This window comes from Tenrec ecaudatus, unplaced genomic scaffold (assembly GCF_050624435.1).
Source record: "Tenrec ecaudatus isolate mTenEca1 unplaced genomic scaffold, mTenEca1.hap1 Scaffold_435, whole genome shotgun sequence".
NCBI classification, from domain to species: domain Eukaryota; kingdom Metazoa; phylum Chordata; class Mammalia; order Afrosoricida; family Tenrecidae; genus Tenrec; species Tenrec ecaudatus.
This window is the reverse complement of record NW_027459340.1, coordinates 8,225-28,627: the sequence shown is the minus strand read 5'-3', so window position 1 is coordinate 28,627 and position 20,403 is coordinate 8,225. Positions and strand designations below refer to the sequence as shown.

The 20,403-nt window shown below is 42.5% G+C and overlaps 1 long non-coding RNA gene across 1 annotated transcript; it reads left to right on the top strand.

The window, feature by feature from the left end:
* Positions 1–986: 986 nt before the first annotated feature.
* On the top strand, positions 987–1,486 carry LOC142436591 (uncharacterized). Its single transcript, XR_012782017.1, has 2 exons — positions 987–1,149; positions 1,444–1,486. It is a non-coding gene; the product is annotated as an uncharacterized LOC142436591 (long non-coding RNA).
* The last annotated feature ends 18,917 nt before the right edge of the window (positions 1,487–20,403 follow it).

Sequence of the window (20,403 nt, the reverse complement as noted above, 5' to 3'; positions counted from 1 at the left end):
CGGGAGAACTGATTCTTCGATGTGTCTCTGGTGATGGAGAGTCGGCTTTGGAAGGACGGGTTATAACCTGTATTACCACCATAATCTATGCACCCCATCCACTGCAGCCCCTTCCCCGAGGTCTGGCGGATCCAGCTCCAACGGGTAACCACTGCTTGTTATGGAGAAACCAGAGACAATGCAGGTGAGGGACAGCTTCTGGGAGGGCTTCACCAGTCCTGGACCCGACTCCTGAAGCTGCACCTGGGACAGGACGCCTGCAAATTAAAAAAAGAAAATTCCATGTCAGTCACAACTATCTCCATAGACCCAGGTCGGATATCTGAATCTCTCACCTTGGGGAACTGTCACAGGCACAGCAGAACACACAGCAATAGCATCTTTAGACCACAGCTCTGTTTCCCAAGAGACCCACAGCCCTGTCTGAAGAGAACTGATAGTTTTCCCACCCCAAGGGTGAAATTGTACCCTAGTGCCTGAAAGATAATTTGCATATGAGGGAGTCCTGTCCTTATAAACAGAAAGTGATAGAGGCCAGGCCCCCCTTTATCTTCTGAGCCCATGGTACGGTAACTGTTTGAACTCATATGTTAAGCAGGGACCCTCAGTTCTTGCTTCAGCCCCATTAACACTTTGGCAGAGTTGGGGGTTTGGGTGTTTCCAGTTTGTTAGGAGGATGCACATCCACACCCAACGTACATGGTTCTATCTCAACCATGTCACCCATGCACTCCCTCTGCAAAGGGCCAAATTACTGGTGCCTCAGCCATTGTTATCTGAGTCTTTGCCGCTGGAGTTTCAGCCACAGGTGTGGACCCTTTGGCGTGGACCGCCTCTCTCCTCTCTGGCTCCTCCCCGAGCCCCGCCCCAAGCCGGCCAGGCCCCGCCCACCCCCTCACCAGGCGCCTGTGCTGGCATCTCAGCAGAAATGGGCGGGGAAAGAGCTGCCTTGAGAGGAAGTGAAGGCAGACCCCTACCCCTCTCTGACCCCGCCAGCTCCTCCCACCCCGGGTCACGCCCAGACAGGGCCGGAAGTGGCGGTGTCTTATTCTGAACTGCAACTCACTGCAAGGATTCCACTGTCGGTGCTCTGCTTGCGGTGCCAGAGAAGCGCCCACAGCCTGAGCACCCTGTTGCCGGCGCTCCCAGGTGGGAGGCTCTGGGCTCCGGGACATGTATGTGGGCGGAGGCTGTTTTAGTCCAGCTGACTAGGGTGCAAGCGCCCTTTCTCTCCCCCAGGAACCCTGCCAGCGCTTCTCTTGGTGAGAGGTGGGCGGGTGTCCCCAAGGCCGGTCCTATTTCCCTGCTTTCAGATTGGTTGTGGTTCATGGTGGGAGTCCCTGTTGGAGAAAGGGGATCCCGGCTGGGGTTTGGGGCTTCGGGGTTCCCTGATTCTCTCTTTGCGGGTCTCCTAACCCCCCTCCCTTGTTTCCTTCCGCACAGCGATGCCTCCTCCCGAGACTCCTTGCGCCTCCTCAGCTCAAAGGTGAGCCCGGGATCTTGTTCTGCTGACCTCTCTCTGGACCCAACCAGAGTCTGTTCTAGGCGCAAGATCTCTTGCTGGTCCGTGACAGAAACGTCTTCCCTGGCTTTAAAATATTGGTGGCCGCCCTTTCTTCTTACTCTGTTTTTATTTCTATCTATATATTACTAAGGTTTTTAAAATCATTCCCATTTCATTTCCTTTCTATTCTTTATTGTTTCTGTTGGGTTCAGTTTGTGAAGCACAAAAGGAGTGGATGCCTAGAGATGAAATAACATGCGAGTGTCTGTAAGGATGCCTGGGTGGGGTCGGGGTGGGTCGCTGGCGGAGTTGGGGAGGGTGAGGGGACTTGGGGAGTAAGAATGAAGGATTGAGGGGACTGAACACTACAACTGAAGGTGACTAATAAGTCTGCTTAAAGGCGATTTAATCATAGTGGGAAAATAGACGATGTGAAATCGATTGTGGTAATGATTGTGGAATGCTTAAGATGGCTGAATTGTGGGATTATGTGGGATATGTGGATTAAGTGCCCCAAAACATGTTAAAAAGAAAGAAAGATGCTCTCCATCACAAAAGTAATCTAACTAAACTATGCACAGAAGAATCAAAAACCAAACTGAAACAAAGGAACCAAAAACAAGGTAATGTTAAGGTGTTCAACCTCTATTTGGGGGATGAAACTGGAAGTGACCCTGAAATGGGCCCTTGGCGTTTGAACGTTGTGAGGCTGAAGGACAATTTATTTGGGGCTGGTGTAGTGGGCGTTGGCCCTGGGGCCCTTGGCCAAGGCGCCTCTGCCAGCTGTCCAGGCAGCAGCAGGCTCATGGTCACCAGGATGTCGCAGGCTGTGATGGTGGAGTAGTTTGGAATGTGCCAGTTGAGATGCCTGGTCGGCGATGTGCCCAAAGGTGTCTTTGATCAACGAGTGCACAACGCTCATGGCCCTGAACGAGATACTGGAGTCTGAGTGGACCTACTGGAGCATCTTGTGCACATAACACACAGTAGGTCTCCTTGCCGCTGCATTGGCATTTCTTGCTGTGCTCCCTTTGAGCCTTAGCTGCAGCCTCCTTGGGACTCCTCCCTGGAGCAGGCAGGGACTTAGCAGGGTCAGGTGGGTTGTTTGACTGGGACGGTACACCTGGTAAAGGTAATGTAGGTGTCCTAAGGCGAGCTGAGGGAGGACAGAAACCTCCCCTGGAGCAGAAATTGTTGTAGCTCACTGGATCTTGATTTTTAGTAGGAATTTAGACCATGAAAGAAGGACCTCTAGATCCCTCTGACCTGTTGGGGTTTCAGCAGGAAGTGTTGGAAAAGTTACCACAGGGATAACTGGCTTGTGGTGGCCAAGTGTTCATAGTGATGTCACTTTTTAATCCTTCAATGTCGGATGATTTGATCTAATCTTCCTTGTAAGATGGGGGTGGAAGGGTGAGGGGCAGGAGTAGAGGAGGGAGGACAGGAGAGAGGAAGGAGGTGAGAGGGAATGATTGGAGCTGCCTCCACACTCCCTGATCGCCCCTAGCCTTGAACCCCGGGCAGCCACATGCTGGAAAAGGTGTGTAGGCCAGCCACTGAGTGGGGACTTGTTTTTCTCGACACTACCTAGGTGGTCAATGAGGAGGTCCTGTTAGGAAAATGGGTTGGAGATGCTCACATTGTGCACTTGTGTGTCAGCATGCCGTTTGGATCCCTGGCCCGCTGTCGGCACTCTCCCACCCTGGGGTCCCCAGGCTTTCCCACCTGTCTCACAAACTTGAATAGTTGAGTTGGATCCCATTTTATTTTTGTAGATCTTATCATTGTTTCAAAATGTTTCACACACACAAAAATCTATTTTCAATTTCATTATTTATGTGATTTTGGTGTGTACATAAGTGCATGTGTGTGTACCATACACGTTTTTGTAGTATCCTTTTTGATAACAACTAAGGATGTTTACCAGTAGTTTTGTTAGGGCAAAATGTGTGCTACCTGCTAACTGCATATATAAATCTCCTAGTACTGCTTTTGCCCATTTTAGCCCTGCAGGCAGGCTGGCCGGCTCTCCCTGCTCTCTGGCAAACAGCATCACCTCCTCCTCCTCTTGTGTTTTAGAAGGGTGTAGGTGTGTTTGAAAGATGGTCAGCATCTTAATATGTAAGGGTTAATGGTTTGGGAGTTGGAGATTAGCAGTTTATCATTAGGGATTTAAGTACCAAGTATTTTTGTGTGTTGAAATGTTGCCTAGAACATTTTAACATTTACTACCTATATATAGTATTTATGACCTATTTGGCAACTTTTAAAAAATTTAATAAATCTTTTTATTGGGGCTCATACAACCCTTATCACAATGCATAAATATATCAATTGAGTAAAGCACCCTTATACATTAGTTGCCCTCGTTATTCTCAAAATTCTCCTTCCACTTGGGTTCCTGGAATCAGCTCGTTTTCCTTTTTATCCCTTCCCTTCCCTCCCCGCTCTCCCCTCCCCCATGAACCCTTAATAGTTTATAAATTATTATGTTATCTTATACTTCCAGGCCTCTCCCCTCACCCACCTTCCCATTGCCCATCCCCCAGAGATTAGAGGAAGGTGATCACACAATGATGGTTTTTGTTCTTGGTGTCTGCCACCTGGTCCGTTCAACACCTTGTATTCGCTTAGGTTGCGCACTTCTCTGTGGGCTTTGTTGTTTCCGAGCTAGATGGCCGCTTGTTTGCCTTCAATTGGCAACTTTTTTACATGACATCTTCAATTTATGATGAATAAGGAATTTTCTTTTCTTCTTTTTGGAAGTCATTTTCTTCTTTTTATTAATTCTTTTTTTCTGATCAATCTAGCTAGTATCATTTTTAATATGAGTGGTGAAAATGGATATGTATGTTTATCCTGATTCTGCGATGGGGTGAACTTTTTTCTCTTTCTCTTACATGTGACATTTTCAAAGTTTTTTTTACAAGAATGTATATTAGCATATTGAGTTTTACCTATTTCATGTTAGATTTGTAGTTGTTTTTTTTTAACATGAAAAGCTTTTTACTTTGTTTATTATTCATTCTGTGTCAATTTAGATAATTGACTTTTCCCCCATCACTAGGCATATTTGAGTGTTCATTTTCTTGTGTTAAATCAATTCTGGGATGAATTAGAATTAATCTTGATGCATGCTTATTTTAATATATTGTCTGACTCAGTTTCCTATTTTAAAAATAACTTTTTCATTCAGATCCATTATCAACACTCGTCTATAGTTTTCTTAAAATATCGTCATCTGACATGGGTATCAGGTTATTTCTTGTCTCATAGAAAATGTTACTAAGTGCTCTAAAAACTATTGTTATGTTGGAACCCAATAAGTTGAACTTAAGCAACAAAACAGTAAAAAAGTGCTTATTAATCTTATGTGAATACTCTAGCTGCCAGAATTTTTAGTTTTCATCTATCTTACAGTTAGGCTGGAAGTTTCTCAAGAAATTTTATTTTGATTCAATTGATTATAGACCTTCTAAGCATCCTGCAATCCAGTGAGTAATTATTGTCAGTCTCTTGCTCTGCTGGATCCTCTGAACTTCCAGCTGAACCCTCAGTGTACAGGACTGCATGATTTACAGTTTCCTAGACAGACAAATAGCTGCTCACCACTTAGTGAGTGTGTTGTTTTAGACTAGAGCCCATGTTCCTGAAAGTACTCTGCCACCTGGCATGCTGTGAGGCCCTTAGAGAACTGCCTTCAGCTCACCAAAAGAATGGACTAATGAGGGGTGGAAATGCCTCAGTGATTTTGTTGTCACCTTGTTTGTTCCAACTTTTTTTTAACTGAAGAAACCTCTTCCCTTTTTTTCATGAGAGAAATAATATCTTTTGTAAACATAACACACTAATGTCTTTGTGTTTGCGCTGGGTGTATATTTGTGGTTTCTGAGACTGTTGTCATATCATCTGTCATTGAGTCAGTGCCATCTCACTGGGACCCATTGCACAACAGAACAAAACATTGCACTCTCCTGTGCCATCCTCATAATTGAGGATGAACGCATGTTTTTAAAAAATTTATTTATTTTAACTCATTTTATCAGGGGCTTGTACAGCTTGTATTACAATCCATGCATATATCAATTGTGTTACACACATTTGTACATGTTGCTATCATCACTTTCAAAACATTTTCTTTCTACTTGAGCGCTGTATCAGCTCATTTTATTCTTCCCTCATGAAGCCCTGATAAATTATAATTTTTTATTGCTTTTTCGTGTCTTATACTGTCTGATGTCTCCCTTCACCCACTTTTCTGTTGTCCATCCCCCTGAGAAGGGGTTATATGTAGATCATTGTGTTCATTTCCCCTTTCACCCCTCACCTACCCCTTACTCTCCTGGTATTGCCACTCTGATTATTGGTCCTGATGGGTTTATCTGCCCTTGATTCCCTGTGTTTCTAGCTCTTTTCGGTACCCATGTGCATTCTCTGGTCTAGCCAGTTTCGTACAGTAGATTTGGGGTCATGATTGTGGGGTGGGGGGAGCACTAAACAACTAGAGAAAAGTTGTATGTTTCATAGGTGTTATACTGAACCCTAACTGGCTCATCCTTGTGACCCATTCTGATAGGTTAGTTTATTGTGCCAACCTGGCTCATAGGAACATGGTATAAATAATGTTGCAGTTTGATTGGAGGGCAAAGAGATAAATGGCTAGGCAAACCGTGCCTCTCTCTCTCTTGCACTCTTCTCATCAGATCAGGGTGCGCCTGCTAGTTCTCTGCCACAACTTGTGAGCTACACTAAGTGTTGGCCTAACAACCTGTGGATCATGTCGCTAGAGCTTGAGGTTCCTTTGAGAAGTGCTTCATCATGTTGCTGATGTATGCATCACTTGAGCTTGGGACTGTTGGATCCTATCTTCTTGCTCTTTGTTGATGATCTGCCCTTTGTTTGCTGCCTGTGTCCAGACTGCCTGCATTGCCGTACATAAGACTCACCTGTCTGCTTCCTTGACCTTGGACCCAGTGGCCCTCATGAGTTGAAGGACTTCCAGTATATTAAATGTTTCACGGAAGTGAGTTGAACTGAGCACTCTGGACAGCTGTGTGAACAAATTAGCTGCTATATTCTTTTGTGCTTTATATGTCTATCCATTATATAGAATATATAATAATATATAATGATTATATATAATGGTTTTATATATAATGATTATATATTGTATATGTAATAGATGTATGTATGCACATATCTATATATATTCACAAGTGTCCTGGTTTTGTTTCTGTGTAACACACCCTTCTGTAAGGGGGTGTCCAATTGCCTACAGATAGACTTTGGGTCTCACTCCACACTACCCCTCTTTCAAATTGATAGGATTTTTTGTTCTGTGTCTCTGATGCCAGATACCTGATCCTATTGACACCTCATGATCACACAGGCTTGTGTGCTTCTTCCATGTGGACTTTGTAGCTTCTCAGTTTGATGGCCTTTAGGACCCCAGAAGCTATATCTTTTGATAGCCAGGCAGCATCAACTTTCTTCACCATATTTGCTTCTGCACCATTTTGTCTTAATCGATTGTGTCAGGAAGCTGAGCATCATGGAATGCCAGGTTATTAGAATAAAGTCTTCTTTCATTGAGAGAGTACTGGGGTAGAGGTCCAATGTCTATCTGCTACTTTTATACTTAAAATTTAAATATATTTACATAGATATGTTACCCTTTTGTCATATATATGTGTACATATGTAAATGACTGTATTTAGAACTCTATAAATGCCCTTTGTCTCCTACTTCTTTCCTCTATTTCCTTTTACTTTCCTCTTGTCCCACTATCATGTTTGGCCTTCATCAGTTTTCAGTAATTCCTCTCATTACATTGCCCTTGATCACGCCCTACCAGGCATCCTACACTCTCCTCAACGTCGATTTTAGATCACTTGTTGTGCCCTTGACCCCAGGCTTACAGCCACTTCCTTTCCCCCACTTCCCTGTTTCCTTTATCCCCCCCCCCCCCAGAACCATCAGCCCCATTGTTGTCTCCTCTGGTGTGTTTATCCTGCCAATCTTATCTAGACAGACATGCGGAGACAATAATAAGCACAGAAACAAGACAGAGCAAAATAACAACAACAAAAAAGGAAGCAACCACCGGAAAAAAAGAGAAAAGACTTAAGAATCATTCCAGGTTTGTTCGTTGATCATTAGGAGTATTTTACTGTTGGTTGAGTCTGATGTGGTACCATGCCTTGGCCACTCAGTCTGTTTTTTTGTATTTCCCGGGCACTTCATTGCTTTGCTCCTCTTGCTGCTCTGTTGCATGCCCTTAGAGTTTTGCCCCAGTGTGGTGAAGTCAGATCGAGCACATTTCCCACAGTGTGCCACAGTGTTGTCCCTCATAGCGCTGTGGGTCATTAAGGGATGCCGTGTCTTGTGATTGGGATGGCCCTATGGTCCTCTCTGTGCATTAGGCAATTTGAGCAGGAATATCATTCTTCGGGTTTGGTGAACCATTTGTCGCAGTCACTTTGTTAATCCATTTGGTAGTGGGATTCATGTTTTTCACTGCCCGTCATCTTTACCAAACAAAATATCCTTTTCGAGGAATGATCTTTTCTGATATATGTCCAAAGTATATAATATGAACTCTCACCATCCTTGCCTCTAAGTAGCACTCTGACATTACATCTTCCAAAACAGACTTGTTTGTCCTTTGCATGTCCATGGTATGTGGGACATTCTTGTCCAGAACTACAATTCTAATATATTCATTCTTCTTCAGCCTTCCTTTGTTCATCTTTCAAATGCACAAGAGTCAATTGACAATAGCCTGCTTTGGTCAGGTGAAACCAGTCCTCCAGGTAATATCTTTTCCTTTCAATACTCTAAAGAGGCATTGTTCAGCAGATTTATCTAATGCAATGATTGATCTCTTGACTGTTATACTTTCAGTATTCAGGATATTTGTTTGTTTGGTCTTTTTTCTATACACCAACCAATTTTTTTTCTGGAAGGAGTTAAAATTTACTCAAGCTTTAGATTAAGAATTTTGATCAAGGAGGGGCTGTCGGAGCCAGCTCAGGAGTCAAACCGTCCTGAAAGAGGGGGAATGATTATTAGGGTAAAAAGAAGAGATTAAAAGTATTGGGAGGGCAACAGTGAATACTGAAGCTTCGGGTTTGTTTTACATACTCCTTTTATCCATGCAGAAACAACCCGGGGTTTATTATCTCATTGTTAAGCAAGCACATTTGCTACACATAGCAATTTTGTCTTCTGCCAAGGCAGACATCCCTGAGAAAATTAAACAACGTATCTTCCCAGACTTTGCATACTTTCTTGTTCTTTTTTTTTTGTTGTTCTTGTTCTTAACAGTATGTTCAAAACGTAAAGTCACAGAAGAAATCAGCAAACACTGACACATAGTTCATGAGAGTTATCAGCTGTTTCAAAGCTGAGTCTTAATGGCCTTCAACAGCCCCCGCTTTTTTATTTACTGAAGACGTCTTTACTCAAAACGTCAGCAGATCACTGTGTCTGTCTTAGGTTGTGAAGTCCTGAAATCGCCCTTACCCGTCATCAGTCACTGTCTGCAGGAGACTATGACCTGTCTTAGGTTGGAATACTCAGACTCGATTTTACCCGTCTGACTAACCAGCCTCTGCCTTATACTCCTGTTTGGGGAGGGAGTGAAGTATGCAGGTGTACTTCCTGTAATTTTGTTCCTAAAGCCAATAATTCAACCATAACCTTGTGCAGTATCATAGGGAGTATGCATAAGATAAACAATACACACACTCCCGCTGTGACTAGAGAAAAAGCATGTGAGGTAGGCCTCTGAGATTTCCTAACGAAGGGAAAGAATCTTGAAAATGCTAGAGCCAATCCTCAGCAACCTTGTCGACATCAAAATAAAGAGACTTAGCATCTTTTATGGCTAATATTTCTTGATGGAGTTGTAATCAATCTAAAGACTCATTAGCATTGTGCCAAGTACCTTGAAGATGATTCTACACTTTAATCCAGCTATACTGACTGTTAGTGTACTATTTAGGTGTAACACAGATCCATGTATGTACAGCATGGCACTGTAGACTAGACCTGGCCTTAAGCCCCTGCACCTCGTCTCCTAAATACATGACCATGTCATAAAGAGCATTTACTTTTTGTTCTAACTTCCTGTCTATATCTTCTTGAGTACCCAAAACATTAGTCACATCTTTGGATAATTCATTTCCACAGTGGGCAGTTTGTAAGATTTGTGAAAGTACAATTGCTGCAGTAGTAGCAGTAGCAACTAAACTTAATATAGCTAAAATACTTGCTATAAGCAAACCTACAAAACACTTAAATCTGGTTGATGCTTTTTCAGTCTCTTCTAATACCTGTAACCCTCTTTCTGAATACCAAGGCCCAGTAATATTCACTGGCAGCATAACAAAAGAAGGTTGATATAAAATGGCGATGACAATACCTTCAGGGGACCAGGTAATACAATTAGACAAATTGCAGTTATTACAAGACCTGTTAAACTTAGAGTCATCATGATCTATAGTAATATTCCCTGCCAAAAGTACATAAGGCGATGGTACGCAGGCAGTAACATTTCCCTGTGGTCTGGAGGTAGGGCCCATAAGCTTCATGTCCCCCTAAGCAGCCCCTATTTTCCACCACTGAGTTTGTGGAAAACCCAAATCTGACCACCAAAGCCCTGCAGACAGCCCCTTTTCCCATTTGGCAGTGTTTTTTTTTTTAGTATTGTCCTGGTTAACAGACCAATCGATGATATATCTCTCTTTTGTGACGTTATACCTGATGGGCTTGTCTGTGAGACACGATCTCCACAATATGGTTTTATTATTCTTTTGAATCTCTAGTCTACATGAGGAAAAAGACTGTGGAGTGGGTGGAATAACATTTCCTTCACTTTGTACAGGGAGGGCGTGAGTCATTAACCCACATCTTGATTTCCAGACCTTCCCAGACAGCAGGAAGTAAGAGTGGTGGATCAGAAACTTAAGCCTAGTACTTCTCACTGAGCCATGTCCCCAGAAGCACTCTGAGGCAAATTACCATCTGCATGGTTTGCAAACTGCACCAACCATTCAGGCAGCCCCCATGCTCCATCAGCATCCTGTGTAAAAACCCAAACATGCCCTCCTCCCCATATTAATAGCGGGTTGGGGCCATTCCTCCAGGCAAAACAAGCCAATGATATCTCTTCATAGGCTCTTTGAAGTTGGTGGAAGGGACACTAAAGGCAAATCTCTTACAATATTTTGGATCCAAGGGCGTGGTATAAAAACAATCTTTTAAATCTAAAATGATCTTATATGTATTGGCTGGAATAGCAGAGGGGGAAGGGAGCCCAGCCTGCAGGGCTCCCATAAGTTCCATAGTATCATTAACCCTCCTTTACTGTTTTTCCTTACAAAGCAGCTGCTATCGCAAGCCCCTGAGTAAAGAAAGGTTCAATGTCTGAGCATAGTCTGATATAATCGGACAGGTTGCCCTTTTTTCCAAAAGGTCTCAGCGCTGCCTGGCAGGCAGTATTTGCATTTTCAAAAGCCAATTGTTTCCATTCTGCGGCGGGAAGCACCTCGAAGGAAAGTGTATCTAATAAAGATTGAGTAAAAGAGGCAGTTGGGCCATATTGGGCACAAGCAACCTTGAGTTCTTTTAGCTGTTTGAAAGGAATAGGAGTAAGCCCTCTCCAATAGTTTGTGTTATTTTTCATCAGTTAACCTTATTTAGAGAGCTTGAACCCCATTCTCTGGGCAAAGATGATGGAAGATAAGTCATCCTTTTCCTTGATCCATCTCATTTACCTTTAAACTTCTGCATTCACGTTGGCTCTTGGCATCACCCATGTACCTACAACTAGACATCCTTTGAGTGTAGCGTGCATTCTTTTACAAAGGCTTTATCATTGCCATCCATAAACACAAGAGCTTCAGAGAGGAGAAAATAAACATCCCTCTGGGCCTGTTTCCTAGTTAAGGATGTCTCTGCATTGACTAGTTCACCTCTAGGATTTGCTGTTCATGTCCTTCTGTTTCTTATTGTCCACTTTAAAAAGAAGTTTCACGGATTAGCGTACTCTGCTGTGCATATTACTATGGGCCTCTAATGGATTCCCCCATGCTTAGTAATTTCTTAACACTCAATAAAGTATTTTATTCAAGGAGATGTGAGCTCATAAAGTTTGAAGAGCTCACATGGGTTGGACTGAACACACGCAAGCAGGAAACTCACATAATGACATTTGTGTTTTAACAGTCATATTAACATACACATGCCTACTATGAACAAATCAGCACATATACTAGAACTAACAAATCTTCATACAATACCCTCAGATTAATAAATATACATGCATTTACTTAAGAAAAAACCCACAAAGACACACTAAAATATACTAGAATTATAATAATAGAATCAATGCAGAACAGACTACAAGTTCTGTCACATAGTATAACATATTAAGGCACAGAGTAGTTCATGTGTACTAGCACATACAAAAAAACAGACAAAGTGCATACAAGAATATACACACTGAGCTACAAGAATGTGGAGGTGTGTGGCAGAGACATTTTCTCTGCAGGTAGAGGAAATAGGTACCTAATTTAACTAATCCTTCTTAGGCTCCTCTACATTTCTCCCCTGAGGGTCCCTGTTATCTGTGGGCTTGAGTGACCCCTGAGCCCCGCCCTCTCCCTGTATGGGTGTATGTGTCTGGGTTCCCATAGCCTTTCCCTCTGTGTGTGCCTGACTCAGAAATATGTGATCATAACTACAGCAGTCACAGTACTGATTGACAGAAAATCAGTCCCTGGGCATGTCTCTAGAGAAGGATATTCTGACAGAACTTGAAGGGAACCTGTGGGTGCCCTGTACAGAATAGGATGCTTATAGCCCATGCACAAGGGGACATAGGGCAGGAAGGGAGGTGAGGTCTGTGGAGGCATGTTGAGACTAAGCATAAAATGTGTCTTATCTCCCTTTTCCTACTCTTGTATCAATATGCACAACTGCTAAATTAAACAGCCTTTGGAGAAAAAAACACTGACTCTCAAATTAGCCTGTGGTGGACAAGGACAGACAGGAGCTGTGAATGAATAAAATGAATGAACTCAGAGAAGAAAGTCTCCATTTGGATGAATGGAGAGAGGTGACTTGATCTAGGATTGGGCTACTGGTGGTAAGTTCATGTAGTATGTTGTGTGGAAATATATATATATATATACACACACACACACACATACAAAGATAATAAAGTGAGATCCTTTGCACAGCAGGGACTGTTATCCCGAGGAAGGAGGGAATACAGGAGGGTTATTGAAAGCAAGGGATAAAGTTTTTGATGAAGCCGATGATTTGAACAGAATTTGTCCTAGATGCAGGAATTACCAATTACATGGGAAATTTGAGACAATTCAAGGGAAAAACGAAACAAGCTAAGTTTGAAATCATCCTATCATCAGAGGGAGATTGGGTGAGTGTTTCAGAAAGACGGGAGGAGATGCACTGATTCCCTGAGGGATGCTGAGAAGGAGAAGAATCCCCAGACACAACAGGAAGCCAGTAGTGAAGCTCCATTTGGACCTGCTCCTGGGTCTGAGTCCTGTGCTCTGCAGATCCTGAGGGGTTCCTGCAGCCTAACCTCTTCCACTAGGGTACATTCATGTCTGGGTTAACTCTGACTTCTCCTCACTGTGTGCGTTGGTCTGGGTAGACTAGAGAAACCAATCCATAGACACACGTATATTGTGTATAAGAGATTTAATATAAAGGGCAATTGTACATTTAGAAAGCATCTTAACCCCAGTTAGGGCCAAGCCCATAAGTCCATTATTAGCCCATGTGTCGGATACCAATGTATAAATTCCTCTTCATACTTATGAAATACATACAATGATCCAGAATGCAAGATGGTCACAGGCCAGTGGGCAGAAAGTCTTTGGATCCAGTGGCATTGTAAGCTTTTCAGCGGAGACGGGTCTCTACATGTCTTCTCCAGAACCCAGGGCTGCATGGGGTAGGTCCATGTGGCTTCTATTCAGGGATGTCTCACAGAGAGTCACCCTTGTCAGTAGGGTGTCTCCCAGGGATTAGAGAATCTCTCTTCCACCTCCAAGATGGAATACGGGATTTCCCAGAATTCTCAGAAGGCCATGCCCACGCAGAGGCTTCATTGGCTATGATCCAATTGACAGACTCCAACCCTTCCCTCTTTATCCTCTGAAGTCCCAAATTCACACCAGATTATGTAACTACCATACTGTGCATCTTTTGCACAGAAATACAAAACTGTGTCCTTGAAGTTCAGGTTGTCCATTTGAAGTTATAGTATGTCCTTACCATTGTCTTTGGAGATGGTGAATTGGCCCTTCGGAGAGTCCTACCAACACTATTCATGTATGAAACCCACTGCTGCCCCTTCTCTGGGGCTAGGCAGATCCAGTGTATATTATAAATACAGGCAATGAATGCAGAGACTGTACGGGAGAATATCAGAGAAGCCTCCGACTGCCTCAAGTCTCCCTCAGATGCCATAGCTCCACCTCACACTGGACACCTGCAAACACACAGACATCCTGATCCTGAAAATCATATTTACTGCCTCTCACTCATGCCCCCTCATGCACACTTTCTCTGCATCAAAGCGTCTTTTGAAATTCCAAAAAGGAAAATTGAGCTCAATAGAGATTCCATTGTGACTTGATTTGTTCAGTCTTGAATGGGGGTACCTTGGAATTCCAGAGGTGGAGCAACTGTCCAAGAGCTTCAGAGTTGGGACTTGGATGGTTTTCCTCAGCAGGGGAGGGGTCTATTTGCATACCTTCTGCCTATATAGTCATAAGTAATGTTGAATGACTTCTAAGAGAGTCACTCCAAGAGTAGATAAGAATGTTCTAGATATCTTGGAAAGCCCTGCGTGTGGGGTTCATTATGCAGTGTGCTGCTAAATGCAAGGTCAGTCATTCTAAATCTCCAATGGCTCTGCAGGGGGAAGAATTCTCTACACACCCATGAAGATTTATAGACTCAGAAGCCTACAAGGGCAGCCCTATTCTATAGGGTTGTTAAGAGAAAGAATTGACTTAATGGAAATGTCAACCTACAGTTAGAGACAGTGCCTTGAAATGTGCCCTCCTCCTCTCCACCCCTTAAGTGTGGTGCTTATTCATTTCTTGATGCAGTTAAATAAATATTCCCCTAGAAATATATATTTAATCTGACACAAGCTTCCCTTGTCTAATTCTCTTTTAAATTATCTTTTGGAAAAGAAAATTCATATGCTAAAAGTAAAACCCTCCCCAGCCCCTTCTAGACCTTCCCTTAATTGTCCCCTTGAGCTGAATATGACAGTGGCTCCTGAGTCTCGCTCCTTCCCTGCAGGTTTGTCTTGCCTTGAATCAAGCTTGCCTTCCCTTCACAAATCTTTTGCACACCAAGAATTTTAAGGTACTGAGTTAAACTTAGAAGTTCTGTAGATGCTGAAGGTCTCTACATACCCAGAGAAGCCAATGCTGTCTGTGAATTTGCATAACACATCGGGACGTTTCCAGGGCATCTTCCAAAAACTAGAGGAAGTCTCCCATGCTTGAGGAGTTGATTGTGCTCTCCAAATCTAGGTATTATGCTTTACAATACTAATGCTTTCTTTTTTATTAAATACTTTTATTGGGGGCTCTTAGGGCTCTTATCACAATTCATGCATTCATCCATTGTCAAGCACATTTGTACATATGCTGCCATCATCATTTTCAAAGCGTTTGCTTTGTACTGGAGCCCTTGATATCAGTTCCTCATTTTCCCCTCCCTCTCCCACTCTCCCTCTTTCATGAACCTTGATGAATTATAAATTATGATTTTCATATTTTGCATTGTCTGCTGTCTCACTTCACCTACTTTTCTGCTGTTTGTCCCACTGGGAGGGAGTTCTATGTCAATCCTTGTGATTGATTTCCTCTTTCTACTCCCACCTTCCCATTACTCTCTTGATATCTCTATTCTCATTGTTGGTTCTGAGCGGTTTATCTGTCCTGGATTCCCTGTGTTGCGAGATCTTATCTGTAGCAGTGTAAATATTCTGGTCTACTAAGATTTATAAGGTAGGATTGAGGCCATGATAGTGGGGAGAGAAGCATTAAAGAACTAGAGGAAAGTTGTTTGTTTCATCGGTGCTGTAGTGCACCCTGACTGGCTCTTCTCTTTCTTGTGACCTTTCTGTAAGGGGATGTCCAATTGTCTATAGATGGGCTTTGGGTCGCCACTGCACACTCCTCTTCATTCACAAAGATATTATTTTGTTCTGGGTCTTTGATGTCTGATACATGATCACGTGTACACCTCATGATCATACAGGCTGGTGTGCAAAGAATGTACAGACGTGCTTTATACAATTGATGTATGTATATTTATGGATTGTGATAAGAGTTTTATGAGCCCCTAATAAAATGTAAAAAAAATAATTTGACAAATCCTGGTTAAAGGATATGTTTTTCTCAAGAGAATAATTACCTATTAAAATAATAAATATTGACAAAAATAATATACAACTGTCAATTATTTCAGAAATGGTAAAATCAGGTTTGGTTTGGTTTTCTCTTCACAGGAGATACTTGGGCTGGGATTCACACACATACAATTTCAACCTAAAGTAATTTGGAAAAAATAATTAGGATGGAGAGAAACTGATTGTGTTGAGTGAAGCACATGGAGGTCAGAATTTAACGGCATAGAGAGACTACCAGTCCTTCTGGGATTGATTTCAACTTGTCCCAAGTGTGATTTCTTTCTCCCCTGTCTTCTGAGGAAGAATATGGGCTTTTAATTTTTAGGATCTGCCCTCCAGGAAAATAAGAGGCATGCGAACCTAGTTGCTGAAGGTTCCTTGAAGTGGTCTTCCACATGGGTGAATTGGAAAACTCCAGACACAAGAGCAAAGAAACACTTGGCACCCCCTGCACCTGCTCCTGTGGCAAAGATTGTGTCCCATGTACCCTGAGCTCCCTCTGCTGCCCAATTAGGGTTGTGATGCTTGAGATGTTTGACCATTAAGCCTTCATTGTGTCTCCTAGTACGTTTCCTACATTTTACATGTCAGTGTCCTCAGGTTTCAGATTGTTAAAACACATGCAGCTGGTTGAGCTATAGTGGTTGCAATGCATCAATATGTGAAAACTGAGTTGTTGCTAAGACTCATCACAAGGCTTCTGTGCCACCTAACACAGGTCGTGTTTCCCAGAGCCTTTTAGATCTAGAAACATTGATATTTTCAGACCTGGAAGCTAGACATAGCACTTTGAGACATAGCACATAGCTTTCCCAACTCATGACTGGTCTGTAGCAGCTCTACCTGCACGATCACACCTAGGAATACGGGGGGAAATATAATTTAAAACCATTCTAAGATGAAAAGAACTGCTTTTGACATGAAGGTGCTTACAGGGTAGGACATTCATGTCACCAAGAAGAATCCAGAAGGGTGTCACCTCCACAGGCATCTCTGATTAACATGGTAAGGATGAAGGCCTAAGATACCTGACTTTCATGTGTGACTTGGAGCTCTGTTACCATATTTTACTGTAGGCGATCCACGTGTGCTGTGCTTGTGGAAGCAGAAAGAGGATGGCTCTGAGTAGGAGCAGTAATGGCCTCTAGAGGGGATTTTCCTGACCTGTGTTCTGTGAGGTCAATCTCTACCCTTCATCATTTGCACTGACTGTGGACAAACAATTTCTTCCTGAAAACCATGGGTAGATTTGTAGAAATGCAGACAGTTGGCCTGAGGTGTGAGCCATAATGAAGGGAATTCCTGGGGATACTATTTTCCTAGGAATGTTCCACTTTCTCTCTGGGCAGCCCAGTTCTACCCTTAGGACAAGGGTAGCCCATGAGATGTGCAGGCTGTTGAGTTAAAGTGGAAGGTAAAATGATGAACATTTCTGAGCATCCACTTCAAAACAAAACACTTTTATTAGAACTTTCCCCCTTATATAATTCAATACTTCAACCATATCAAGAAGAGTTGTATAATCTTTACCACAGTCAATTATAGAACAATTTCTCCCCCTCTGTAATCATTATTCATGTAATATATTTCACATACTTGCAAAACTGTATGCAACAAAACTTTCACCGATTCAACGCCTTCTACATGTGTAATTCAGTGCCATTGAGTATTCTTTTCAGGTTGTACAACCATTATTTTTATCCCCCTGCATATTGTTTCACTGCAGTTAAACTTAATTTAATGCCCCCCTAAGCCAAATCTCTTCCCACTTCACACATGGTAACCATAGATCGTTTTCTTTCTTTCTTTCTTTCTTTCTTTCTTTCTTTCTTTCTTTCTTTCTTTCTTTCTTTCTTTTCCTGATATAACATTCACATTTCCATACTTAAAACACTTCTAAAAAAAAGTTGTATGCCCATTTTCAAAATAAGCTTAATGCTCCCTCCTGCTTCACAGATCCACTGATTACTCCTCCCCCTTCCATATAAACCATTGCCTCAGTTATGGTCTCTATTCATCCACTCCTTTACTTCCAAACTTGGAGATAATAACAAAAACAATTAAAAACAAAGATATAATTAAACATAAAGAAAAATTATAATGACATAAAGATACAAATAAGAGTAGAGTACAAAACAAATAGAGAAGGTACCTACTTCGCTTTTCCTGTCCTGCTCTTTATCTGCCTCCATGGTTGCTGTGGTAGTTGTATAATCTGCTGTCAATTTGAGACTTAAGATGAAGGGATGGAGTTTAGTCTGTCAATCTGGGTGCAGTTTGATGACATCATTTGGAGGCACTGAGGAGAAAAATAGCTCGCTGGAGGCAGGACACAGTCTCATGCCCTATGAGACATTCCTGTCAACAATGCACAAGGAGCTACGCTAGAGCCCTGGAGCTGAAGGAGCCACGTGGAGACTCTTAACAGCTTTGAGATGTTTCCACCCATCTCCACTGGATCCACAAGACTTTGCACCCACTGGCATGTGCTCTTCATGCATTCGGCATCATTGCATGTGTTGCATGAGTCTGAAGAATTTATAGTCTGGTGTCAGATATCTGGGCTAATATCAGACTTATGGACTTGAACTGGACTGGGCGGTTATGCCTTCTTAATGTACAATTTCTCTGTGATATAAAGTTCTCTCTTGTACACATATGAATGTCTGTGAATTTTTTTCCCTAGTCCACCCAGACTAACATAGTTGTGGAGTTTCACATGTTCACTTTCCAGGCACTAGTTAGAGGTGCCCATGGTATATGACAGGATTTAGCTAGATCCATCCTCTAGGTGATCATATTCTGGGTACAGGATCTTAACATGGCTCTGCTCAATACTTACCTTCATTGAAAAATCAATGAAGATAGGGGCATTATAGCAAAGTGGGGTGAAGAAAGCAGATGGTACCAGGGTATCAATTATCTGGGATCTAAATGGCTTGTCTTCAAGCAGCCATCTAAGTCAGGTGTCAAGGAAGTCCACAATGAAGAAGCACACCAGCATGTGTGACCCAAAGATAGTGACAATTCAAATGTGATGAAGGAAAAACCTTCAGAGCTCAAATTATGAACATCCAATTTGTCGAAGGGTAGGTGAACAGTGAGAACTCAAAAAAATCCATCTGAAGAATATTTAGTCATATTAAACCTCTGGCAGATCCCCTTGAAAAGCTTTACTCTCAGACAGAGATAACTGCGAACTTGATCACGGTGGATCAGACCATGGCATAATATGACAATTGGTCAGTTGACCTACCTCTCGATCCAACCTGTACTTGCTCTAAGGTAAAGCATTTCTCACTTGTTCCATGACAGGATTTTTTTTTTTTTTGCTGAACTTTAAAATATTGATGGTAGTCTTTCCTTCTTTATTCTTCATTTTCATTTTTATCTTTATATTATTATTATTTTCTTCTTGCTGTTTTATTTTGGTTTTGTTTTTTGTTGTTTCTATTGGGTTTCAAAGTTTGTAAAGCACAGAAGGCGCGGATCCCTAGAGACAATAACTGATGCAATGGTCTATAGGGCCCTAGGGGAGTAGAGGAGTAGGAAGGGTGAGGAACTTTCGGGAGCAAACAATGAATGTGGGAGGGGGAGAGAACCAAAGAATTCATTATTATATATATGCATATATACATATAGTACAACATTTTAAACATCTATGTAAATGAATACTATTTTTAAAAAACATTTTATTAGGGACTCAGACAACTCTTATGACAATCCATACTTACATTAATTGTATAAAGCACATCTGTACATTCTTTGCCCTCATCATTTTCAAAGCTCCCTCCTCCCTCATGTTCCCTTGACAATTTATAAATTATTATTTTGTCATATCTTGCCCAGTTCAGAGTCTCCCTTCACCCCCTTTTCTGTTGTCTGTCCCCCAGGGAGGAGGTCACATGTAGAGCCTTGTAATCGGTTCCCTCTTTCCAACCTACTCACCCTCTACCCTGCCAGTATCACCCCTCACACCCTGGTCCTGAAGGTATCATCCTCCCTGGATTCCCTGTGCCTCCAGCTCCTATCTGCACCAGTGTACATCCTCTGCTCTATCCAGACTTGCAAGGTAGAATTTGGATCATGGTAGTGGGGTGGGGTGGGGTGGAGGGAGGGGTGGAAGCATTTATGAACTGGAGGAAAGCTGTATTCTTCATCAGTGCTATATCACACCCTGACTGACTCAAGTCCTCCCCTAGACCGCTCTGCAAGGGGATCTACAGTGGCCAACAAATGGGCTTAGGGTCACCACTCTGCACTTTCCCCTTCATTCACTCTGGTAAGATTTTTTTTTTCTTATGATGCCTATACCTGATCCCTTCCACACCTCTTGATGACACAGGCTGGTGTGCTTCTTCCATGTGGGCTTTGTTGCTTCTGAGTTAGATAGCCGTTTGTTTACCTTCAAGCCTTTAAGACCCCA